Consider the following 8,638-nt stretch of genomic DNA (forward strand, 5'->3'; position numbering starts at 1 on the left):
ATTTATGAAGCGGGGCAAATTCTTGCAACACCACAGTCGCTGGATGATCTGCTAAGAATATGCTTTAATGCAGGAACAAATAACAAGCTTATGTTTCAACTCATTCAGCACCCTTTTCACATTACTTTTCACTTTACACATACGAATGGCCACTGTGGAAACATAGTTTAGCAATGTATTTTTATGTATTTGCAGATTAATAGAAGAAGTCAAGTCAACCCAGATTGCATTGAATGCTCCCCAATCAAAGCATTAGATCAACCCTTAGAAAGAAGATGAGTTTGAATTTGCTCATTTTGCAGTTCAGCAATACTGATCTTTTTATTTAAACTTTTAGCAGAACTTTAAATCTAAGTATTTAAAGTAATATTCAAAAAGTAATTTAAAATGCAATTTTATGAAGATTTCAAAAACTCTATGGCTCTGAAAAAAAGTGCAATATCAGCACAAAATAATGTTTATAGTCAACAACTAAAAAAACCAAAACAAAACAGTTTGCAGAATGGACCCTTTCATACTTAAAGCTTAACATAAATAGACATCCAGAGTGGAAAGCAGTGCAAATAAATGCAAACACGGCTTCATGACACTCATCTTTTATCAAGATGGATGTCAGTGTAAGCTGTTTCTATCACATTTTTTAATCAATTCGGTGTAATTTCTATACGAAACTTAACACAACGTTTCCCATAAAGTGTTAAAAAGTGTTCTTCATATTTTTTTTCAAACCACGGAATTGTTTAGCCTGCAACACAGTTTTTTCAAAGTAAAACGTGAGTCTAACCATTGTATGGTCATCTTGATGCATGCTCAATCATCCAGGTAAGTAAATCTCCAAAAGTTGATTCTGTTCATCTGGACGTAGTGTTTTCAGTGGGAGAAACGTTTCTCCTACTGTGCAAGGCTCCAGATGCCTTCATTGTGAAGCAACTCCAGTCCGCCAACAGGTCTCGCACGCAACAGCTGCTGCTCCGACGTGCTAAGGTCACTAGCTGGGTTACGCCATGTCGGACGTTCTGTGAGGCGCTTTTGTGATATTTAATTGATTTTTTATTTCTCGCCGATATCTGATCCAGTAATTTAGGTCAGGATCGGACCGATACTGGATACTGTATATAGGATCAGTCCATCTTTCACCCAGACTGCACGAAAGGCCCCCCAATCACTAGATCATACCAGAAAGAAGACAGGTCTGAATTTGCTCATTGTGTTTCTGAAAGATGTTTTTGACTTTTACAAAATTATTGAAATGCATAACAGAAACAATCCCATTTTTAACAAAAGTACTGCATTAACTGCTTCAAAATTTCAGCAACTTTTATCCCTCATTTTCAGAGGCTCAGCTATACAAGACGCATCTCCTGGATGCACTGGTACGCATCTTCAGTGATGTATCCTGGGGTCATCAGGTGTTTCGGGTTTCGCAACATCATACACCCTCACCCAGGCGACCCAGCCGGGGGTGATCAGCCCCCGACTTGCGTACCAGTAGCTGCCCACGGATCAGCCCTCTTAATCCACAGCCACCTTGTGGCTTTCTCTGCTGCTTCACTCACAGCCTGTATGGCCCTCTTCTTGGCTGCCCCAGCCACACCCAGCCGGCCTAGGACTTTGCAGAGTGATCGTCCTGCAAAGCCCCTACAACCCACTTCTATGGGCTCATAGAAAGTCTTCCAGCCCCTTCCCCTGCACTCCTGCACGAGTTCCTGGTACTTTGCACGTTTCCTTTCATTGGCCTCCTCGATCTGCTCTTCCCAGGGCACTGAGTTCCAGCATGATCAGATGTTTTGAGGCCTCAGACATAATGATCATGTCTGGAGGGATGTTTTTACAATGTACTGTGGGAACTTTAGCTGTTTACCCAGGTCAGCCTGTAGCTGCCAATCAGAGGCTGTGTTGAGGAGGCCAAATGTAATTGTACAGACTAGGATTCAAGAATACGCTGAACCAGCACACTGAAGACAGCATAGATCACAGGTGTCGAACTCCAGGCCTCGAGGGCTGGTGTCCTGCAGGTTTTAGATGTGTCCTTGATCCATCACAGCTGATTTAAATGGCTAAATTAGCTCCTCAACATGTCTTGAAGTTCTCCAGAAGCCTGGTAATGAACTAATCATTTGATTCAGGTGTGTTGAAACAGGGTGATATCTAAAACCTGCAGGACACCGGCCCTTGAGGCCTGGAGTTCGACACCCCTGGCATAGATGGTTTGCACTAGATCTGTATATGTCATTTTTTGTAAGTATGACAGAGAGAGTATGACAGAGATATGCTAATTGTTGGATGAATAATGATCCACACAGTCGATGTTCCCCATGATTTTAGATAAGCTAATAAAAAGACAAGTGCATTACTGCAGTAGATATTAAGACAGGTAGAGATGTATGAAAAATAAATAATGTTTGTAACTTGTACTCAACAATTAAAAATCTTGTTTTAATGACAGACGTTTGTGACTAATTGTCAAGTTTATTTTTAGAAGGTAAAAAAAGAACTAAAAATACAGTAAAAGAAAACACAATAAATAAAAACATCCTACAAATACTGTGTGCTGCAAACACTATTAATGTAAACACAGGTTTATATTTGATTTATATAGCATTTTATTGAGGTGCTAACGTGGGCACAAATAGTTGTCTGTCTCTGTGTTAGCCCTCCGACAGACCTGTACTCCGCTTTTCACCCTGTGACAGGTTTCAGCCTCCCACCTGTGACCTTGAATTGGATAAGCGGAAGAAGATGGATGGATGCCATGTTTTTTGTAATCAAACATTAAATAACAGTCATCTCATGATTTTCTTCAATATAGATACACCATAAATAATAGTAATAATAATAACACACACAAAATTAAAAAGTAGCGCTTTTTGAAGGAAAATTCCACAATTGACTTGTGTCTAAATAATGTCCCAAATTACTGTAATCATAAACCACCTACACAGAAAAATAGTACACCAGCCACAGCACAGCAAACTAACCTGTTTATCCAGCACTGAACCGGTTTTCCTGCAACCTCGGAATATCACAAGCAACTATAAAGCTCAGTTTGTTTTGCAGGGTGTTTAACAAAAGGAAAAAAAAAACATAACTGCATATCATACAGATCAAATATCTGATTTACAAAATGAGCAACTGATGTGTAATATTTAACTTTACAGTTTATTTAATGCTCTTGAGCAGTCCTTACCTTTAAATACAACCTGTCTTGTTCCTCTCCTGTTACATGGAGTAGAAGGTAAATGTGGGAAGTAAAAAGTTGCCAGAAAAAGAAATGCTCAAGTAAAGTATAGTACCTGGAAATTCTGCCTAAGTACAGTAATGGAGTATTTGCCCTTTGTTACTTCCCATCTCTGGCTATGGCATCTCTACCGGTGGTATTCCGGCGCAGACGTATATTTCCGACTGAGAGAACCATGTTCATGTACAGTGAGAAATACATGCTGATTTGTTTTTCTTGAGCTCGTTGGTCTGTATGTATGAATTTGCTGGAAAGTGTTCCAAAGGCTTTTTAAAATTGTATTTTATTTTTACGAGCTCATCAAAAGCTTATTCACAAAGAATGTTTCATTTGAGTGAAGGGAAAACATTTGAGTGAAGGACATTTTCCTTCAAAAATATTTTGGATTGTTTTATAAAGTTTGATAAAATATGAATTATTTTCATCAAACCCTTGAATTTGGATATCATTTCCAAAAAATCACTAATTCAGATATTTCCCACCAGTAGTGACGTATCAAAACTTCTAGATGTGATCGACTAAAGTCTCCCAGCATGGGTTAGTTTACCTGCCCTGCAGCACTAAGCTCTTAATTGTGTTATTTTGCATCCTGGCTCCATTTAAGTGTCTGAGGCTCTTAAATTGCTCTTAAAGTGCCCTTTGTGCAACACAAGCATGTAATTTCTGTCTGTCAAGACACCAGCATTAATGAAATGTGTCAGTCAGTGTAATGACTCATTGTGAGAGAATGACAAGTACAGAATAACTCATTATTACATGTTTGCTTTCTGTTTCTATTTCACTTTGTAAGACAAGTCAGTCAGAAACTGTATAGGAATAAGAAGGAAGATAAGATTAATTGATAGCTGTATTTACAGACATTTCACTTTTATTTGTTACACATTCAATAGAGCGAAGTCCCTCACTGTGTGCACACTTCTGTGAAAAAGAAGCTCGGTTCAGTTCATTTGTGCTCTGTTTTATGAAAATCCCAGTATTATTCTGGGACCTGAAGCACACAGTGTTGCAGACACGTGAATTCTATAATTTGTTTGAATATAGTCCAGACATTCATTTTCCTCCCTTTGGTAGTACTTTTTTTCTTTTTTAAGGTGACAGGGATTAGATATGGCACTTCTTACAGGTGACTCTTATTACCGGTTAAGATGTTATTTTTAAAGTTGAACTTCTTTTGTTATAAGTAAAAAACAGCGTTAATTCTGCAACAGTGTGAACAAAGCCAATTAATAATGCTGTAAATAAATATGCAGTAAAACATCCATCCATCCAGTCGCTTCCGCTTATCCTTTTCAGGGTCGCGGGGGGCGCTGGAGCCTATCCCAGCTGTCTTAGGGTAAGAGGTGGGGTTCACCCTGGACAGAGGCAGGGCTAACACATAGACATAGACAACCATTCGCGCTCACATTCACTCCCGCATTCACACCTATGGGCAATTTAGAGTTTCCAATTAACCTATCTCCACTAAGTGGATGTCTTTGGACTGTGGGAGGAAGCCGGAGTTCCCGGAGAGAACCCACGCAAACACGGGGAGAACATGCAAACTCCACACAGAAAAACCTCTGCCTGCAGTAAAACATAATAGTATAAATGAAAATACACTATAATTATAAGTATAGGCTGCTGTAAATTTTCCACTAACTTACTGGTATCCCGTAAATTACTGATAAAAAATATCTATGTACTTTCACTTTCAGTATTTAATTTTATGGCACTTTGCTATAATTTTTTATTTACAGTTAACTACTGTAAATTCCAGATACAGATGCTGTTGACAAACAGAAAGTGTTGGTAAAATAATTTGCCTACATCTATCTGCCTGTAATATACTCATCATACAGAAAAAGAGAATATTTTAAAGACAGTTGTAAAATGAAACTTCTGCTGTTACAACTACTAAACTATGTTAATACTATGCAACTGTGTGAATTAATACATTTAATTCAGTAAAAGGACTAGATGTTACAATCCCGAATACTGCATTGCTTCAAATGGAGAAAGTCTTGAGGGATGGCTACCCGGAAGCTTTACCAGCAGGGCACATCAGTTGTGTGCCTATGGAATCTTCGATACCCAACATCCACATGACGGCGAAACAACTAGTAGCTCAGTGTTCCAATATTCGAAGAAGGGACTGCTCTCACAGCTCGAGATTGACAAGGTACAACACACATGCGATTTGAATCGATTCTACTAGAAATCAGTGACGATACCCAGCCCAACACTAAACCCTGTGGAAGTCCATAATTAACCTTAGTGTGTGTGAAGAGGACTCTCCATTTACATGAACAAATTGGAGTCTATTAGATAGATATAATACAAACCACTGCCGCGCAGTACTTGTAATACCTACAGCATGCTCTAATCGTTCTAATAGAATATTATGGTCAACAGTGTTGAACGCTGCACTGAGGTCTTTCCGGACAAGCACAGAGATGAGTCCATTGTCAGAGTCCATGTTGACATGAAGAGAGAAAATGCTCTCAATTATGGAGACAGCCAAAGGGTTTATTTACGTTTGATGTGTGTTTTACATGTGTGGCTGTTAATAAAGTTGGCGCTCTCTAGGGGCGTGAGCGTTCATCCAAAATGGCCGAAGGCTGATGTGTGTTTATTCCTCCCTAAGTATCGTCGGTGAAGTTTGCCATGCACGTCAGATTTTCCTGCGCATTTTCATATCTCTGCTAACAGTCCACAAGAAGATAATTTGTAACCTTCACTACAGCTGTTTCTGTGCTGTGATGAGCTCTGAAGCCTGACTGAAACTCTTCAAATAAGTAATTCCCCTGCAGATAATCTGTTAGCTGTTTGACAATAGGGCTGGGTATCGTCACTGATTTCTAGAATCGATTTGAATCGCTTCGATCCACGATTCAATTCAATTCTATTCTATTCTATTTGAATCGGGGAAATTTTGCCTCAGACAGTCAGAAATATTATAATTCTGATCACATATCAGTACATATCAATATTTTCCTATCTATAAAAACAAAGCTGACACTTGCGAGACTTTATCAAAAGTATAAGCATCACAGCAGATGCCTTTGTGTCAAAGAAACATCATAAAACATAGAAAAACATGAAGGCGATTTTCCTGGCCTGGGATTTTACAGCAGATGACCTTAAAAATATTCTGCAGTAGATCAAAAACGAAAAAAACAAACAAAAACAAAACATTAATTAATGTATGAACATTACCTGATGCTGCTGAAGTGAAGCAGAGCAAAGTTTTATTAGAGACACAGCTCAATTTGGACATTTATATATGTCCAAATTCCTTTGGAAAGATAAACCCCCACGTATAAGCTTAAAAACACTACAAAAGACCAAGGATAAAGGAGGATTAGAACTACCTAACTTTCAGCACTACTTCTTAGGCAACAGGCTTCAATTAATCTCATGATGGCTAAAACATACCTTCTTAGACAAACTTGAACTACAAACACCACCAAGTGTGATACAATTTCTTACTCTTAAAACCCCAAAATTACTTTCCAAAATATACAGAATGCTTTCTAAAACAAATGAATCAATATCACTTCCTATTGCAAAATGGGAAGCGGATTTATCAGTTAACTTAGACCAAAACTTCTGGTCTCAGATTTGCTTAAAAACCTTTCATTTAATTAGAAATCCCAGTCTTCAATTAATTCAATACAGAATACTACATAGAGTACACTATACAGGTCATCGGATGTTCAAGATGGGCTTTACGTCTACCAACAACTGCTCACACTGCCAAACCAATTCACCGGACAATTATATCCACGCTCTTTGGTTCTGTCCACCAGTTCAGAAGTTTTGGCGTGAGATATGTGAAGACTTATCGAAGTGTCTGAAATGTAACATTCCAGCCTCCCCTTTAGTGTGTTTGTTGGGCAGCTTAGATAATGTCACTACAGAAAAGAATATAGCCCATATGGTTTTCACTGCCCTATCCATAGCCAAGAAAACAGTCCTCATGAACTGGAAAAATAAAAATAATCTTAATTCTATCCAATATAGAAATTATCTATTAGATTACATTAGTCTTGATACAGCCTCTGCCACCACATCAGATCAATTGCTCTGGGCTCCTTTGATCAGCTCCATCACCTAGTGGGGGTGGGCGGTCATAGTTTGGTCCCACCTTCGCTGTTATGATTGGTGTGGGGGTAGGGACAGGCTTGGGGCGTTGGGGGATTCCCCAGGAGCATCTTCCTTGGCGGGCTCAACCCGGGGTTGCGGTCATGGCCTATTAAGGGCTCTGTTGGTTCTTAGGTGACGGTTTCCTCGTGGCTGCGTGCAGCGGGGCTAGGGGAGGGTCTGTGCTGACGGACGTGGGTTACTGACCTGGTAGCCTGGCTGCCCCTGGGTGGGTCCGGGACGGGCGTGGGGTTCTGGGGGTGCTCCGTCTCTGGGCTGGGGCCCTGGCTGGGCCTTGGGGGCTTGGGTCCTGGTTGGTGTGTCACCGGGTTTGTGGGCGGGTGGGTGTATGGGGGCCCAGCCCTGGCACAGGGTGCCGCCAGTGACATCGAGCCACCTGGGGGGGCTCTTCAACTGGTGGGGGAGGCTTTTACATCTTGCAGGAGGTCTTCTCTCTTCAGGAACTCACTCTGCAGGAGGGGGAGATATAGGAGAGGTGGAGGAAGATCTCAGCCTGGGCGTCTATTGTCTTGTGTATTCTGGAAGATGAGTGGATGATGGGGTGGGTGCAGTTTTCTCTGTGGTGGGGTCGGGTGGGCTGTCCCGGGCTCTGTGGGGCCGGGCGGCGCTGCTGAACTGGGCCCCAGTCCGGATGGGCTTGGGCCCCTTTCGGAGTATGGGGGTACTGGGGTCAGTGGGGGAGCTGGCCCCAGGGAGGGGTCACTTGCCCCTCCCTTCCTTCCCTCCCCATCTCCAGCTGCCTCCCTCTTCCCGCTCCACCACAATCACCCACACATGCAGGGCCTTGGGGTAAAGGTGTGTCACCAGGGTGCAGGGGAGGCATCCCCCCCCTCTGTCCCCTTCTGGCTGCCTCTGCCTCAATTTTATCTCATAACTTAGACATTCACATTACTCACACTCTCATAACACATATAGGATCTTGGGGGTGGGCTCACTACACGGAATCCAAAAGACAATCAGGGTGTACAACCTCACCCCTGGCGTCGTTGCCCACCTCTCAATTTTAAATACACGTAGACATTTAGGGCTATCAGGAGGGGCTACGCGCTTACCTGCTGCTCTCTGGCAGGTAGCTCCATGCCCTCCTGGGTTTTAAATGCACCTTAGAACACACATGCATCAAAACTACATATGAGTGGGACGGAGGGAGGTTTGGAGTCTTCACCCACCCCCGTTCTCTGCTGCCTGTTGGAGCGGGGGGACTAGGAGGAGGAGTTGGCCGTCCGATTGGGGTCTGGAATGTGGGGCCTCCCTGCT

This window comes from Pelmatolapia mariae, linkage group LG7 (genome assembly GCF_036321145.2).
Source record: "Pelmatolapia mariae isolate MD_Pm_ZW linkage group LG7, Pm_UMD_F_2, whole genome shotgun sequence".
In the NCBI taxonomy this organism is placed as follows: Eukaryota; Metazoa; Chordata; class Actinopteri; order Cichliformes; family Cichlidae; genus Pelmatolapia; species Pelmatolapia mariae.